Raw genomic sequence first — 15,328 nt, 5'->3', positions numbered from 1 at the left:
AAACAGGGTTTACAAATTACTCACATTTACATGCACACAAATATTGCACAATATTAATTCTACCAAGACTATTTTTTTACATGCTTAATTTTAGCTTCCTCAGTTGAAGGTATTCTCTGACAAAGGAAAGACAGAACACCATAAAGCTCTCCGGTAACTCACAGGGAGAAACAACTTTTCTTCAAGGGGAAGAACAGTTACATTTAATTAGTGTAAGACATTCTGGTTCTAAGGCCTGTTTTTCATATGCAGGATTAGGATAGAGATCCTTCCACTGCAACTCTCTTATATAAATGTTTCCTTCCCTGAGGCTGTATTCAATTTAGAACTGCAATAATGAAGAGTCAATAGAGGCCTGACAGGGACAAGCACACACGGGTAAATTTTTGCCTTGTCATTATTTTATTTTTGGTGAAGCTTTGAGAAAACTTTAGCAAAAGCTTTAAATTCACACCCAGCCATCATATCTACCTCGAATGGCAAGCTGAAGCAGACTTTTTCAGCAGATTCCAAACCTTCAGTGGATAAACCCCTACCAAAAACACAGCAGCAACATGAATGCCTGTTACCTTTTACAAAAATAAAGATTGATTCAGACTTGTCTCTGCTTCCTGGGACAGCCTAAATATCTATACCAATGCTGAAGGGATGCATTTGTTGAAAAAATATCTTTGAATTATGGAAGACACTTCATTAGCTAAAACAACCACTTGGAGAAGTAGAGTGAGGATCTTCCTTCTGATTTGCTGTGACCTGAAATAACAGTCATATTGCGTTTTATCGGAAGTTCATTACATCGAATAAAATCAGACAATTATCTTAAGATTTACTAACTAAAATTAAAACTCTTCATACATAGTCAAATGACATAAGCTAAGTAAAATGAAATAATTTGCCATATATTCAGGGTTGGTTGTTTTTTCCTTAAAATGGAGTTGAAATAAACCTATTCTGCTACTTAACCGTATACTACAAGAGGGGAGCTGGTTCATAGCAAAAGTCTCACCAATAGAGAAATATGATTTGTTTGCAAAAAGTGATTACAGGAGCCACAAAATTTAGGTTTTTAGTAGAAGATAATGTAGTTCATAATTCTTCCTTTTTGTGAATTGTTAGAAATTTGAGATGAGTTTGGTTCAATACATTATAAATTTCCTCTGGAGAAACCACCTCCCAAAGCTATCACCTCTCTCACAGAATGCTGCTTGAACAGCTTTGTATGTCATAAGGAACAAGCATTCAACAATTTTTTGAAAACTGCTCTCCATCTGGAAATGAAGACCAGCTCCACAATATTGTCTTTCATTTCTGCAAAAATAGCAGCTGTAGAAAAACCCGAATTTAAACAGTAATGCAAATAGAATTTAGGGTGAAGGAAAAAAAACCACCACAGTCATCTTCTGATAAGCATTAGAGTGGGGAAAAACACCACACACTTAAAAGAAAATAGAGTGGTTAAGGCACTCAGAATTCTCAGTTCAATTTCCAGCTTTGTCGCAGACTTCTTATTTGGCCTTGTTCAAATCTGAGCGTGCTCCAGCTCTCCATTTGTAAAGCAGAAATAAAAGATTCCTTTTTCCTTTCTTTTGTTCCTGTGTGCATTAAGGATTCAGATTATAAGATATCTGAGATATACATCTACACCTATATATACACCACATAGACACTAATCACTCTGTATAGCTGAATGAGGTGAGTACCACGGTATGCTTTTTAGTGATGCCAGTGCTGTCAGCACCAGTTAGCTGTTCTCCAGGCTGTAAGACAGAATTACTTTATGGCTTAAGTAAGTAGACACAAACTCTAGACTGAGTAGAGCTTAAGCAAAAGCCAAGGACCTCTATGCTCAGACAGGGATTTTCCTGAGTATTACCAGGCCCTAATTTTAGGTACACATGGAATTAAGGTACATAAGGACAGTCAAGGGGGATAAGTAATCCCTGGAGAGCCACTCCAAATCGGACTTGAGCAAAATTTAGATACTGATGGTCAAGGTAAGGCAGAATCTTGGTGGCAAGGATCTCGGCTTTTTTATTATGTGTATGTACAACATCCAAGACATTGTGGGGTCCAGACTTCTTTTGAGAACTCTTCACGCAACAAGAAGTTCATTCTCACTACCAAAACTTATCAAAGTTACTTTCTGGTGCATATTGTACCTCACATCATGAATAGGGGGTGGGGAGGCTGTGTTACACACCAGGTATAGTTTTGGTTCCACAGATTCAATAAAGATATTGCCTACTCTGAGTTTTAGACAATATCTCAAAGTCTGCCCAACAGAGTTCTCTCTCAATGAAGATTGCAGCAATAATGACAAATCTCTTGGTCTATCAATTTCATCTCTTTTAAGATTAAAAGTACACCCAACCATCTAGCTTAATGAAGATCGTTGTAGTTGCAAAATTAACAAAAGGACATTATCTGTGCAAAAGATTCACATGTAACCAGCATTAAACAGTTACGGTGTGGAAACATTGCTGTTGCTGTTTGTAAAAGCATTTTCTTTAATGTCTCATTTTCTAATAAATTACTTTGACATTTCATAACTAAGTATTGCAAAGCCCGTACTAGAAAGATATGTTCCATTTTGGATGTAGTTTTAATTTAGAAAATGTTTTCTACAACGATTAAATGGAAGATCGTAACCCAAAGCTCTTAGAGACATTTGAAATAAAGTAAGTGTAAAAACTGAGAGTTTATTGCCCATCTAAGGACAACTTCCAGCTGAAAACCCCTGCAATATAGTGGCAATATATCTGCTAAATCCCCAAAAATTCAGATTCTAGAGCAAGCTAAAAAATGAATGGTAGTGTTGACGTATGCCGTAGCTGTTTTAAGAAACCAAAGGAGGGGAATTTTGGGGGGGTGTGGTGGGGAACCACCAAGGAAAGACTGAGCTAAAAATCTCAGAACCAGAAATACTCCTATTCCCCACTGACTTTTAACCTGCTGACTGTGTAATTTTGTCCTTGCTTCATTTTTGTGAAGCAGCATTCTCCATCTCTTCCCAGTTCTTTTAGGGTGGCCTTTGAAGTAGGTTTCTTAACTGCTGTCTTTAGCTTCCTGGGTTTCTGTTCATACTCTCCTTCTGTTGTCTTTCTATATCTTATTTCAGCTATGGCTCCATGGTCTCTCTTCAAAACATTTCTAAAATATGTTTGGGCTTTTTTTTTCTATTTAGCCATACAATCAAAAATCTCATTTAAGTTCTTATGAATTACCACAATGTCCTTTTCTTGGCTTTGGCACATGCTCTGCTTGTACAAAGTCAGAGTGTTGTTACAACAATGAACTTTCTACCCCATTGCTTTAATTGCAGTATTCATTTCTGTGCATTCTTATAACTCCTTTCTTTACATCAAGCCGCTTTACCCACTTTCAGAATGATCTTCACCAAGTACTTTTTCTTAGTCAACAGCATGAGGCCCACTCTCACTATATTGCAGGCCACTTGTTATATTTTCAGTACAGGCAAATTTGTGGTTTCACATGCAAAGGTCCTAGACCTGAGATAGGACATCAGAAGTCATCTCATTACCATCCTTATTTCCTTTCTTTTTATGATGACTTTAAAAAATGAGTTCTTAGGCTGCTCCTGTGTTATGATTCTTGCCTCTTGGGGAAGACCAGGACTGAATCACCCAACTGTATCCTACTATCCAGTGTCCTGATCATTTGAATTTCCCCGCTACACAGGGAAACATCTTGTCTTGTGGCTGTTTTTCTACTGTGCCTAGCCTAATCAGATCCTGATCAAGGATCAAAGATTTTCATGCTATGGCAATTCAAACCACATTTTTTATAGACATTTCTAGTAAAATTCCAATTTCAAAAAATAGGTAGTTTGGATTACGTGTACTGATTATATTCTGTTCAAAGAATGATGAAAACTGTAGTTCCTTAGGAAACTGAAGTGAATAAAACTGTAACTTTGGGCATCAGCTTCACACGTCTGAGTTAGAAAACTAGAAGTAAGATATATTTGCCCTACAAATTGCAAGTCTGTGCTATTCAGCTACTTATCCACTTAATTAATCTCCTACTGCCTTGAGATCTCTACCATACACTGTCCAAAGGCTCTTTTGAGATGGAGCACGCTCTGCTCCTCCACTCTCATGTAATTTGATGCTACCTCTGGAAGATACTGCCTGTGTGGATATTCAAGACTCATTTTACATAATTTTATCTGTCTGAGTGTTCATATCTATACAAGTACCATGAAATTCCACACATCATAAAATTTCAGTGTTCAACCTGTTGTACAATTTTATTCGCCTGGTTATCACAATAATATCTGAGCTCATTCTAACAGTGACTAAAACTCTTACAAATTCTTCTCTGGTAATCCTTTCTTTTTTGACTGGAGAAAAAATGTTTGCAGAAGGATTTTGTAACGTTGTACCTTCCATTCAGCTACTGATGAAATTTGTGCTATTTTTACAGTCTCCTTTTTCTTCCCATCCTACAAAACAAATATCCCATTAACCTTTTGTTGAGAAAGTCATCTCCAAAAGATTATTGTTTCTTCTGTTTCGTGACTGACACAGTTTACTCTAGGAACATAAACAGACTCAAAGAAATCCAAAGTCACAACAGAAGATTGACTTGAAAGTGGGATTCCTATGGAGGCATTGAGCTTGTGAGTGGGCAGGCACAAAGCACAGTTACAGAATTTACCAATATACACTCAGAAATGAAACCGCAAAATTAAACCAAAAAAAAAAAATACAAGTCCATCACTTTTTATAAAACTATATTTCAGAGGAAAAGATTCACTGGCACTGGTACAGAATCACTAAGGTACTTCGTTTGGGAAAAAATTCTTTTTAGGCAGAAAGACCCAACACCTCAACTACATTAATCAAAACCACTAGCCAGCTTTGGGCACAACACTTATCAGTGAAAATCATAAAATATACACACCTGTACAATAATTAAAAGATTTCTCAGGAAACACGCAGAGTCTTAACCAACGCAAAAATATTCCTAAGGATGACTCCTAACCAACTCAAACTCCAAATGTCCAATGTTGTTCTGATTGCACTAAAGTCAGAAAGAATTACACTTGCACAGGAAAAGACTGGAGCAGAGACCTAAACCAAAGTTTCAGTAGATAGTACCCAAAGAAAAAGCTGAGAACTGCAAATGCCTTGAAAACCAGGAGAACTGCATATGTTTAACTGCCACCTACTCACCAACATTTGAAAAACTATAAGCAACCCACAAGCTTCTGTTATTTGGAAAACTAAGATTAACCACCATCCAAAATTGAATTTTTTTTTTCTTCTGAAATGAAAATTTTTGCCCAAGAATACTGAACAAAAAGGCATACAGAAAGGGAAACAGGAAGCAAAGCTAATATACAGAATCAAAACAGACATTCTTCAATTTTAGAAATTGCTTTATAAAAACTTTTAGAAGTGCTAACATGTTACTGAAAAATCTGCTTAAAACTCGACTCATGGGTTGTGCCAGATTTGGGATTAGGAAAAGATGTATTTTCTCTGGTCAGGCAGACAGCGTTCTCATGTTTCTTCACTGGTTTTAATTGTTTCGGCAGTTAATGATTACCTAAAGTACACAGGATCACTGAGGCACATTTTTGCAGCCAAATTCTCTGTATCTGCAAAGGCACCAGGTTTTGGCAGCTTCAGTTTTTGCTTCTCTCTTCCCTGTTATGCACTGCAACTTTTGCTAGTAATTTTTTTTTTTTTTTAATTACAGATCTGTGTTGCAGGATACTCTCTGCTGCACTGAAAAACGAAGAGTGGAGATGACAATCTTTTAAATAAATCTCTTTTTAAAGTCTTGTTTGTAACCATAAGCACCTGGACTCACTAGATCCAGTCTTAAATGGGTTCCTCCACTAAAACAAACAGGTGTACAGGAAGAAATCAGGAAGAAAACCAGGATTAAAACTTTACAAAATTTTAAACCTGTATCAAAGACAGTCAAAGAAATACAGGCTGTACATTACATGCTAAATAGTACTGAAGGTCGAACTCCTGGGAGTATTAGTGAGTAAGACAGAAAGGAATCAAATTAAAAATGAAATACGGACACTGCACACAAATATATACTGAGAATAGCCTATCTAATATAGGAGTTACTCACCACTTTGGAGTCGACTCTTTTACTCTTGATTATAACTTTACTCGCTGGAGGGAAGGGATGCCATCCAGAGAGAAACCTGGACAGACTTGAGAGGTGGGCCCATGCAAACGTTGGGAAGTTCAACAAGGCCAAGTGCAAGGCCCTGCACATCGGTCAGGGCAAGCCCAAGCACAAATACAGGCTGGGCAGAAAATGGATTGAGAGCAGCCCTGAGGAGAAGGACTTGGGAGTGTTGGCGGATGAGAAGCTCAACGTGAGCCAGCAATGTGCACTTGCAGCCCAGAAAGCCAACCACATCCTGGGCTGCATCAAAAGAAGAGTGGCCAGCAGGTGGAGGGAGGTGAGTCTGCCCCTCTTCTCTGCTCTTGTGAGACCCCACCTGGAGTACTGCATCCAGCTCTGGAGCCCCCAACATAAGGACATGGACCTGTTGGAGCGGGTCCAGAGGAGGGCCACAAAGATGATCAGAGGGCTGGAGCACCTCTCCTATGAGGACAGGCTGAGAGAGTTGGGGTTGTCCACACTGGAGAAGAGAATGCTCCAGGGAGACCTTATAGGAGCTTTCCAGTATCTAAAGGGGGCCTACAAGTAAGCTGGGGAGGGACTTTTTACAAGGGCATGTAGTGATAGGATGAGGGGGAATGGCTTCAAACTAGAAGAAGGGACATTTAGATTAGATACTAGGAAGACATTTTTCACTCTGAGGGTGGTGAGGCACTGGAACAGTTGACCCAGAGAAGCTGTGGATGCCCCATCCCTGGAGGTGTTTAAGGCCAGGCTGGATGGGTCTTTGAGCAACCTGGTCTAGTGGAAGGTGTTCCTGCCCATGGCAGGTGGGTTGTGCCCATGGCAGGTGGGTTGGTACTAAATGGTCTTTAAGGTCCCTTCCAACCCAAACCACTCTATGATTCTATGATTTACCAGTTTTAACTATTTGACCTATAAATTTCAGAATCGTGTGAGCTTCCAAATGTACTTTAATGTCATAACAAAATTCTTTTTTCCAAAAATTGTCAGGGTAACTCCAATCAAAATAAAAATAAATCTTGTGATCTCTCTTGGGTCCTCATGCTCTGGATGAGGAACCGAACTAACCACTCACATTCAAATATATCCAAATCCTTAAAAGTCTGAAAACTACACATGCTCAGAGAGAACTGGGGAGTTTTAGCAACAACCACTTCTAAGATCCCACTCTCACAAAGCATACTCCAGAGCAGAGTCAGTAGGACTTTTCATTAACTACTTACCTGGTACCAGCTCTGAAAACCTGAAGTTTACACCTCTTTTGTTCTCTGACAGCCAGCTCTATCTGTCTGGCACCAGACTGCATGGAAGCGAAGATGCAGAGTTCAAATGCAAAGGAGACATGAGCAAGGAAAGGGTTCTGATAAGCAGAGTACGTGGGCTCAGGCTTTTCAGAAAGAGATGAAAGGATATGGTGACAAGCCAAAATGACACCTGGCAGTGTCACAACTTTTACTAGATCACTAGATATCCATTCACATAAGTAAACATACTGAAGAGCTATGTAGGTATCTGAATTGTCACATGACACTATTTTTTTTCTTTAAAAAAGAACAGATTCAACATAACACATCTAAAAGTGTGAAAAACCTAAGGTTGACATGTCAAGCGCTAAGTAAACCTTATGGCTAATGCCAGAACTGAGAATGCTGGTACATTTTTGATTTCTCCCCTTCTGGCATATGCATTATAACAGCATTATATTATTATAAACCATTTTTCCCACTTGGAAGGATGCTTTATATTACAATGTTAGTAATGTATTTTTAAGCACATAAAACACTACTATGGGACTATTATTCCTACAAAGTTTAGCAAATGCATAAGTGAGCAGTGAAGCTGAAAGTGGAAAATAAGAAAACCCAAGCAGGTTGCTATTAAAGTGTTAAGAAAATCAGACTCCTTAGTACTAAGACAATGCTGGAAGTCCCAAGGGGAAAAATAGGAGAACACATCTGTTCCTATTGACGTCAGGAGGCTAAGGGCCAGGCTCTACCCCTGTACATGCACAACTTCCATTACCTTCAGCTGAAACAACTTGTAACTTAGGGTAGAACAGGGCCTTGTGCATAAAAATCAAAACATTGTATTAGAGACACAAGTGCCATAAATTATCATTAGTGCATTTTGCAAGTGCCTAACAATGTTGTACAAACTGAAACATTGACAGTCCCTGCCTTGAAAACTTGAGTATCCTAGTCTAAGAAAACATGCAACCAGCATTAAGAGGAGGGTACTGAGAAACACTGGCAGATACTGTCTGCATCCAGAGTGTGGTTATTCTAAACTGTTTACAGCTAGATCAGAGTACTTGAAAATGCCTGTTGCTGAAGATTAGAAACTAATGTACTGAATACAGCTTGACTTGTTTGCTTTTTAATTCATATTATTTTGATAGAGTTATCAAATAATCAATCAGAATTTACTTAAATAATTATTCTCTCCCAAATGGTTTGGAAATGATTGCAGATATATATCACTACTTTAAATATATTTTCTTGATGATGGTTTTAGTTCTGAGAAAGTCTACTTTGGCAATGTTGACGTTGCAGTTCCTCTTACAACGTTCATCATCATCATACTATTTTCATGTCATCATACTACTTTTGAGTCACTATTTTGGCCATACACAGTACACCTCATAAATACAACCAATTGAACAAAATGTGTTTATCTACTTAATTTACTGAAAAGCATATCTATATCTATACATAAAAAGCTATAATGGCAATGAAAGAATAAAGAAAGAAAGAGTAAGGAATTGAAAAAGTGATCATGGAGAGACAGCTTAGTCTATTTGCTTTTGAAAAATATCTGCCGGTGACATCTGGCAGTTGTTTTTTCTGTCATTTTTTGACAGAAAAATTTTGTAAATTATGTAAAATTTTTGCCCAGATCTGTTATAAAAACTGGTAAAAGTTCATAATAACTGTTTATTCGTTGTCCTGCCTTCATTTAAATGAAGTCTGAAGAAATTCAGAAAAAAACTGTTATTAAAGTGTACATTAGTACTTAGTTTAATATTAAAAGAGGGAAAAAAAAGCTTATAGCAAACTATGATAAAAAAACCTGCTTATAACAGAATTACCTATTGTTCTCCAGGAAATAGCACATTGGCTCGCACTGCAGAGACTCCAAAAGCATTAGAATTTTGGAACAGACGAAAAGAACCTAATGTAGGTAACTGCCACACAAGCAGGTCCATAGGAGGCAGGCTATTTAGGCAGAAAAAAGCAGCTAAGCGAATGGGATATCAAGAGTTCTTGTTTATACTCAGTACAACAGATTTTCCTAGTTTCATGAATACAAGCTTTAAAGAATCCTGTGTGCAGTGATCCTCATACGTTCTTATGTTCTTGTACTACTTCTGGTTAAGGTAGAGTTAATTTTCTTCATAGTAACTTGTACGGTGCTATGGTTTGGATTTGTGATGAAGAGTATGTCAATAACACACGGCTGTTTCAGTTATCGCTGAGCAGTGCTTACACAGAGGCCTTTTCTGCTTTTCACACTGCTCCACCAGTGAGTAGGCTGGAGGTGCACAAGAAGTTCGAGGGGACACAGCTGGGACTGCTGACCCTAACTCACCAAAGGCATATTCCATACCATATGACGTCACACTCAGTATATAAAGCTGTGGGGAAGAAAAAGGAAGGATGGGAATGTTCAGGGTTACGGCATTTTGTCTTCCCAAGTAACTGTTATGTGTGATGGAGCCCTGCTTTCCCGGAGATGGCTAAACATCTGCCTGCTGATGGGAAGCAGTGAACGAATTCCTTGTTTTGCAGCTTTTGTTTTGCCTCTTAAACTGTCTTTATCTCAACCCTTGAGCTGTCTCAGTGACCCTTTCAATTCTCTTCCTCATCCCATTGCAGAGGGTTGCGAACGAGCAGCTCTGTGGGGCTGAGCTGCCTACCTGGGTTAACCACAGCAGTTCTCCACATAATATATGTATCATTAGTAAGATGTCTTGCAAATCAGATCCACTTTTGCCAACCCTCGTGGTCTATGGCATTTTTACCACTAGTGCCAAGCAAAGTGGTAAAAAAGCTGTCAGCTCCAGGAGACTTCTTTTTATTAGGAACTTCCTGAAGGTCCCAATGCTCATGAAAAGTCTTATATACTTTCTACCTAAGTATATGGTCACAAATATATATCTGAGCAAAAATGCAATGAAGTATTTCCTAACAGGAGAGCTTTGGAAAGCTTCCATAAGCTATTACATACTGCTATACAATCTATGGCATAGATTTTTGATGCACTAAATGCCTAGGTAAAATTGAAATGAAAAGTAGGCCCAAAGGAGTTTACCTTATTCTGCCTCAGAACATTGACCAAGAACTCAGAAAAAAGACACACATTCCCTAAGTTACAGAGGCACTGAAGTAAAACCCAGAAGTGATCTTGTTCTCCACTTTACTGTTAAAATTCACAGGTCATGGATACGTGCATATTTGTCCCGTTTACACACTTCCTACAAATTATTCTTAATTCTTACCATTTGTCCTTATTTTTCAAATTAATGTATGGCTGGCCACAGACTTACTGTTTGTCCACTTGTTCTAAGTGTTTGCAAGTCACTGGTTAATTGCAAACAAGAAATAAGTTTTCCATAACGCTATTTGCTAATTGTAACACACTTTCTACTGAGAAGTGTCACTACAGCAAACTCAAACAGGTAAGCTGAGACAGGTCAACAAAATTCCATATCTATATGAGCCTCAGCTGATGCATGATAAAAATACATTTTCCCTTCTCAAAATTTATGACGCTGCTAGTTCAGAGTCATCCTATGATCATCTAATAGTTCTGAATTTTTCTTTCTTTTCCTTTGTGATTTCCAGCTGATGAGTCTCTAGTGTCTAGTTGCATTTTTGTCTTTTTTTTTTTGCATTAAAACTTTATCCTGGTTCTGTGATTCCTCATCTGGTTAGTATGTTATTCCAAACCTCCTGCATATTGATAGTGTTTCTAATCCAAATTTAATTTATTTGTACTTTCTTGTTAAGACCAGTGCTGAAAATGCTCCTCCTAACTTTATTATTATTTTGATTATTACTTTTTCACAGATCAAGGATTTTCTAGTACACTAATCATGTAGTGGATTGTGTTAGAAGTTGCTGAACCCTGTAACCCAATAGAAGAGAGGCTGCCATGGTTCCATTTTCCTAGGTCTAGTCAGTAGTGACTCTGAGCACATATTCCTAATAGGCATACACACATGCTACGTATGTATACACAAATATATATATAAATATGCACACAGCCAACCACACAGATCAACACAGACACAAACACTCAAGCAAGCACAGATGGCATGAATGATGTAATCCTGTCCTCCTATCTGGCATAGGTCCCTATGACCTGAGGTGGGACTCTTGGTGCTGGCACTTACACCCCGTACACACATACACATATAGAACAGAGAGTCCTCTCACCCAGTAAGAGAATTAGAAATAGACTTTAGTGAGAAGACAGGAGACACTACGCTGATCAGGCGCACGGCATAGCCAGACAAGCATACTGACCAGCAGCCTGTTTACACTGGACTAGCTCTATTTACTTCCTCATCCTCCTATTTTCCCACACTTGCTCATTCCCATATCACCTTGATCCCTTCTTTTCCCTGCCGTTGGTTCTTGCCCTAAACATCCCATAACATAAAGCTCAAAATGCCCTTCCTGTTATGCATCCCATAATGTATCCTGTACCCCTAGGCAGTAAGAGCCTCAATCCGTGAGACGGAGCATAGAGCTTTGTGGTTGACTGCTGGGTGTCCCCCCTGGCCCCATGGGGCTGAGGCCTCCCTGGGACAGCCCTGGGAGGGGCTCCCTTTCTCTGACCTCGTTGTTGGGGCTCCCCCGCCTGCTCATGTGCCCCTGAGCTCCTCTGTGTATGTGGAGATGAGCCTTTAATCACCTAGCCTAACACACTGTAAACAGAGATTAAGTATCACTGTTGAAATGCTGCCAGTGCTGCACATTCAGGTCTGTGATGCCAATCAATAGAATAGGTTCAAGGCAGGGAGTAAACAGGAACAGCCCAAAATTAGGCCAACTGTGAGACTGCACAGGCACAGGGAATCAAATCAAAGACACTGGCACAGGTAAAAGCCTTACCATAACCACTATAAAAATAAACACAATGCATTTCCAAAAGGGAACTCAGGCTCAGATGTATTTCATCTGAGCGCCAGAGGTTAAGATCCTGAGATTCAAGGATCGCCTCCTCCAAGCTCAGGAGTGATGCATCCCAACAAAAAGGAAGTCAGGCAAAAACGCCAGGAGGCCTGCATGGATTACAAGGAGCTCCTGGACAAACTCAAACAGAAAAAGGAAGCCTACAGAAGATGGAAGCAAGGACAGGTAGCCTGGGAGGAATACAGGGGAATTGTCTGAGCAGCCAGGGATCAGGTTAGGAAAGCTAAAGCCCAGATAGAGTTAAATCTGGCCAGGGACATCAAGGGCAACAAGAAACGCTCCTACAGATACATCAGTGAAAAAAGGAAGACAGGAAAATGTGGCCCTCTCCAAACAGAAACAGGAGACCTGGTTTCCTGGGATATGAAGAAGGCTGAGGTACTCAATGTCTTTTTTGCCTCCGTCTTCACCAACAAGGGCTCTAGCCACGCTGCCCAAGTTGCAGAAGGCAAAGGCAGGGACTGGGAGAACGAAGAATGACCAACTGCAGGAGAAGATCAGGTTGGAGACCATCTGAGGAACCAAGGTGTACAATCCATGGGACCGGATGAAATACATCTCCAGGTCCTGAGGGAAATGGCAGATGAAGTTGCTAAGCCACTATCCATCATATTTGAGAAGTCATGCCAGTCGAAGTTCGCACTGACTGGAAAAGGGGAAACATAACCCGCACTTTAAAAAAGGAGAAAGGAAGACCCAGAGAACTATAGGCTGGTCAGTCTCACCTCTGTGCCCAGCAAGATCATGGAGCAGATCCTCCTGTAAACTATGCTAAGGCACATGGAAGATAAGGAGGTGATAGGTGGCAGCCAACATGGCTTCACTAAAGCTAAACTGTGTCTGACAAATTTGGTAGCCTTCTATGACAGGGTTAAAGCATTGGTGGATAAGGGAGGAGCAATTGACATCATCTACCTGGACTTGTGCAAAGCATCTGACACAGTCCCACTTACATCCTTGTCTCTAAATTGGAGAGACATGGATTAGACGGATGGACCATCTGACGGATAAGGAATTGGCTGGATGGTCGCACTCAAAGAGTTGTCCAAATGGAAACCAGTAACAACTGGCATTCCTCAGTGGTCGGTAATGGGACTGGTGCTGTTTAACATCTTTGTCAGCAACATGAACAGTGGGATTGAGTGTACCCTCACCAAGTTTGCCAACAACACCAAGCTCTGTGGTGCGGTCGACATGCTGGAGGGAAGGGATGCCATCCAGAGAGAAACCTGGACAGACTTGAGAGGTGGGCCCATGCAAACGTTGGGAAGTTCAACAAGGCCAAGTGCAAGGTCCTGCACATCGGTCAGGGCAAGCCCAAGCACAAATACAGGCTGGGCAGAAAATGGATTGAGAGCAGCCCTGAGGAGAAGGACTTGGGGGTGTTGGCAGATGAGAAACTCAACATGAGCCAGCAATGTGCACTTGCAGCCCAGAAAGCCAACCGCATCCTGGGCTGCATCAAAAGAAGAGTGGCCAGCAGGTGGAGGGAGGTGAGTCTGCCCCTCTTCTCTGCTCTTGTGAGACCCCACCTGGAGTACTGCATCCAGCTCTGGAGCCCCCAACATAAGGACATGGACCTGTTGGAGCGGGTCCAGAGGAGGGCCACAAAGATGATCAGAGGGCTGGAGCACCTCTCCTATGAGGACAGGCTGAGAGATTCGGGGCTGTTCAGCCCGGAGAAGAGAAGGCTTCAGGAGACCTTATAGCAGCCTTCCACTATTTAAAGGGGGCCTACAGGAAAGATGGGGAGGGATTCATTATCTGGGAGTGTAGTGATAGGACGAGGAGTAAGGGTTTTAAATTGAAAGAAGGTAGAGTTAGATTAGCTATTAGGAAAAAAATTTCACTATGAGGGTGGTGAGGCACTGTAACAGGTTGCCCAGAGAAATTGTGCATGCCCCATCCCTAGAACTGTTCAAGGCCAGGCTGGATAGGTCTTTGAGCAACCTGGTCTAGTGGAAGGTGTCCCTGCCCATGGCAGGTGGGTTGGAACTAAATGGTCTTTAAGATCCCTTCCAACCTAAACCATTCTATGATTCTATGATCCGTAACTTAATGAGATTCCTCTTCCCTTTTCTGCTTGCTTCTGTCACTTACAGACACCCTTCTTATCTATACCCTGGCTGCTGAAGCGGCTCTTCTCCTGTTTCAGACCTCACCACCATGGAAAACATCAGCATTTCCAACTCAGGTCTACTCCAAAACCTTGATGAGGCACCACTTGGCTACCCAGTCAACAGAACAGGCACAGCACCTTGGAAACACCTGTAACTCACAACTGTGTTTTCCTGGGAGCTCGTCCAGCAGGACTTCTCTGGACCAGACAAAACCCTGCCTTGCTCATGAAGTATGAAGAGCTCTCAGATTAGGATGATTTGGTGACAGGTGAATCTATCTGAACCGGACTGCCTGGTGTTATTCATGCAGCAACACAGCCGTGCTTGTCCTGCACACAGGATGGGTTCATGGGGTTGTAAACTGTGACAGGAATCCAGCCTTCTTTATGAGCCTGTCAGTTACCCGGTACGTGCACAGCGCTCTGTTAGTAACGAAAATAGACATGCTGCCTATTGGTGGATCTTAAAAATATCAGGGCGCCCTTGGTAAGGGAGAAGTGTGTCCTGGTGACCTTGAACGCAGTGCCTTTCCTCTGCTCTCCCCCCACTCCAGACAGAGCAAGACCACTGCCAAAGGGACTCCCCCCCACCCCAGAAGCAGCCGTATTTTTTAGGGGCACAGGCCGCCGAGCGCTTGCGCGCCCCGAGGCCGGGAGGGAAGGGGGGAGAGCTGGGCGCCCACACACCGGCACGAGGGATTACAGCGGATTTTCCTTCAAAACAGAGGCACGCATATACACGCAGAGCTCTCCGTTGGCTCCGGCCTTGCAGCGCTGCGGGAGCCTGCCCTCACCCGTTGCTCGCCGCATCAGCCCGGTACGACCCGGGAGGAGGGAAGGGGGGAGGCGGCGAGGCCTCGGTGCC

The 15,328-nt window shown here is 41.3% G+C and overlaps 1 pseudogene; it reads left to right on the top strand.

Annotated features, from left to right (window-relative positions):
* The first annotated feature begins 12,560 nt into the window (after positions 1-12,560).
* Positions 12,561-15,328, top strand: part of LOC104292560 — a 3,874-nt pseudogene continuing 1,106 nt past the window's right edge.

Source organism: Charadrius vociferus, unplaced genomic scaffold (assembly GCF_000708025.1).
Source record: "Charadrius vociferus isolate BGI_N301 unplaced genomic scaffold, ASM70802v2 scaffold15, whole genome shotgun sequence".
Classification (NCBI taxonomy): Eukaryota; Metazoa; Chordata; class Aves; order Charadriiformes; family Charadriidae; genus Charadrius; species Charadrius vociferus.
The sequence above is the reverse complement of the archived record's forward strand: the minus strand, read 5'-3'. Positions and strand labels throughout refer to the sequence as shown.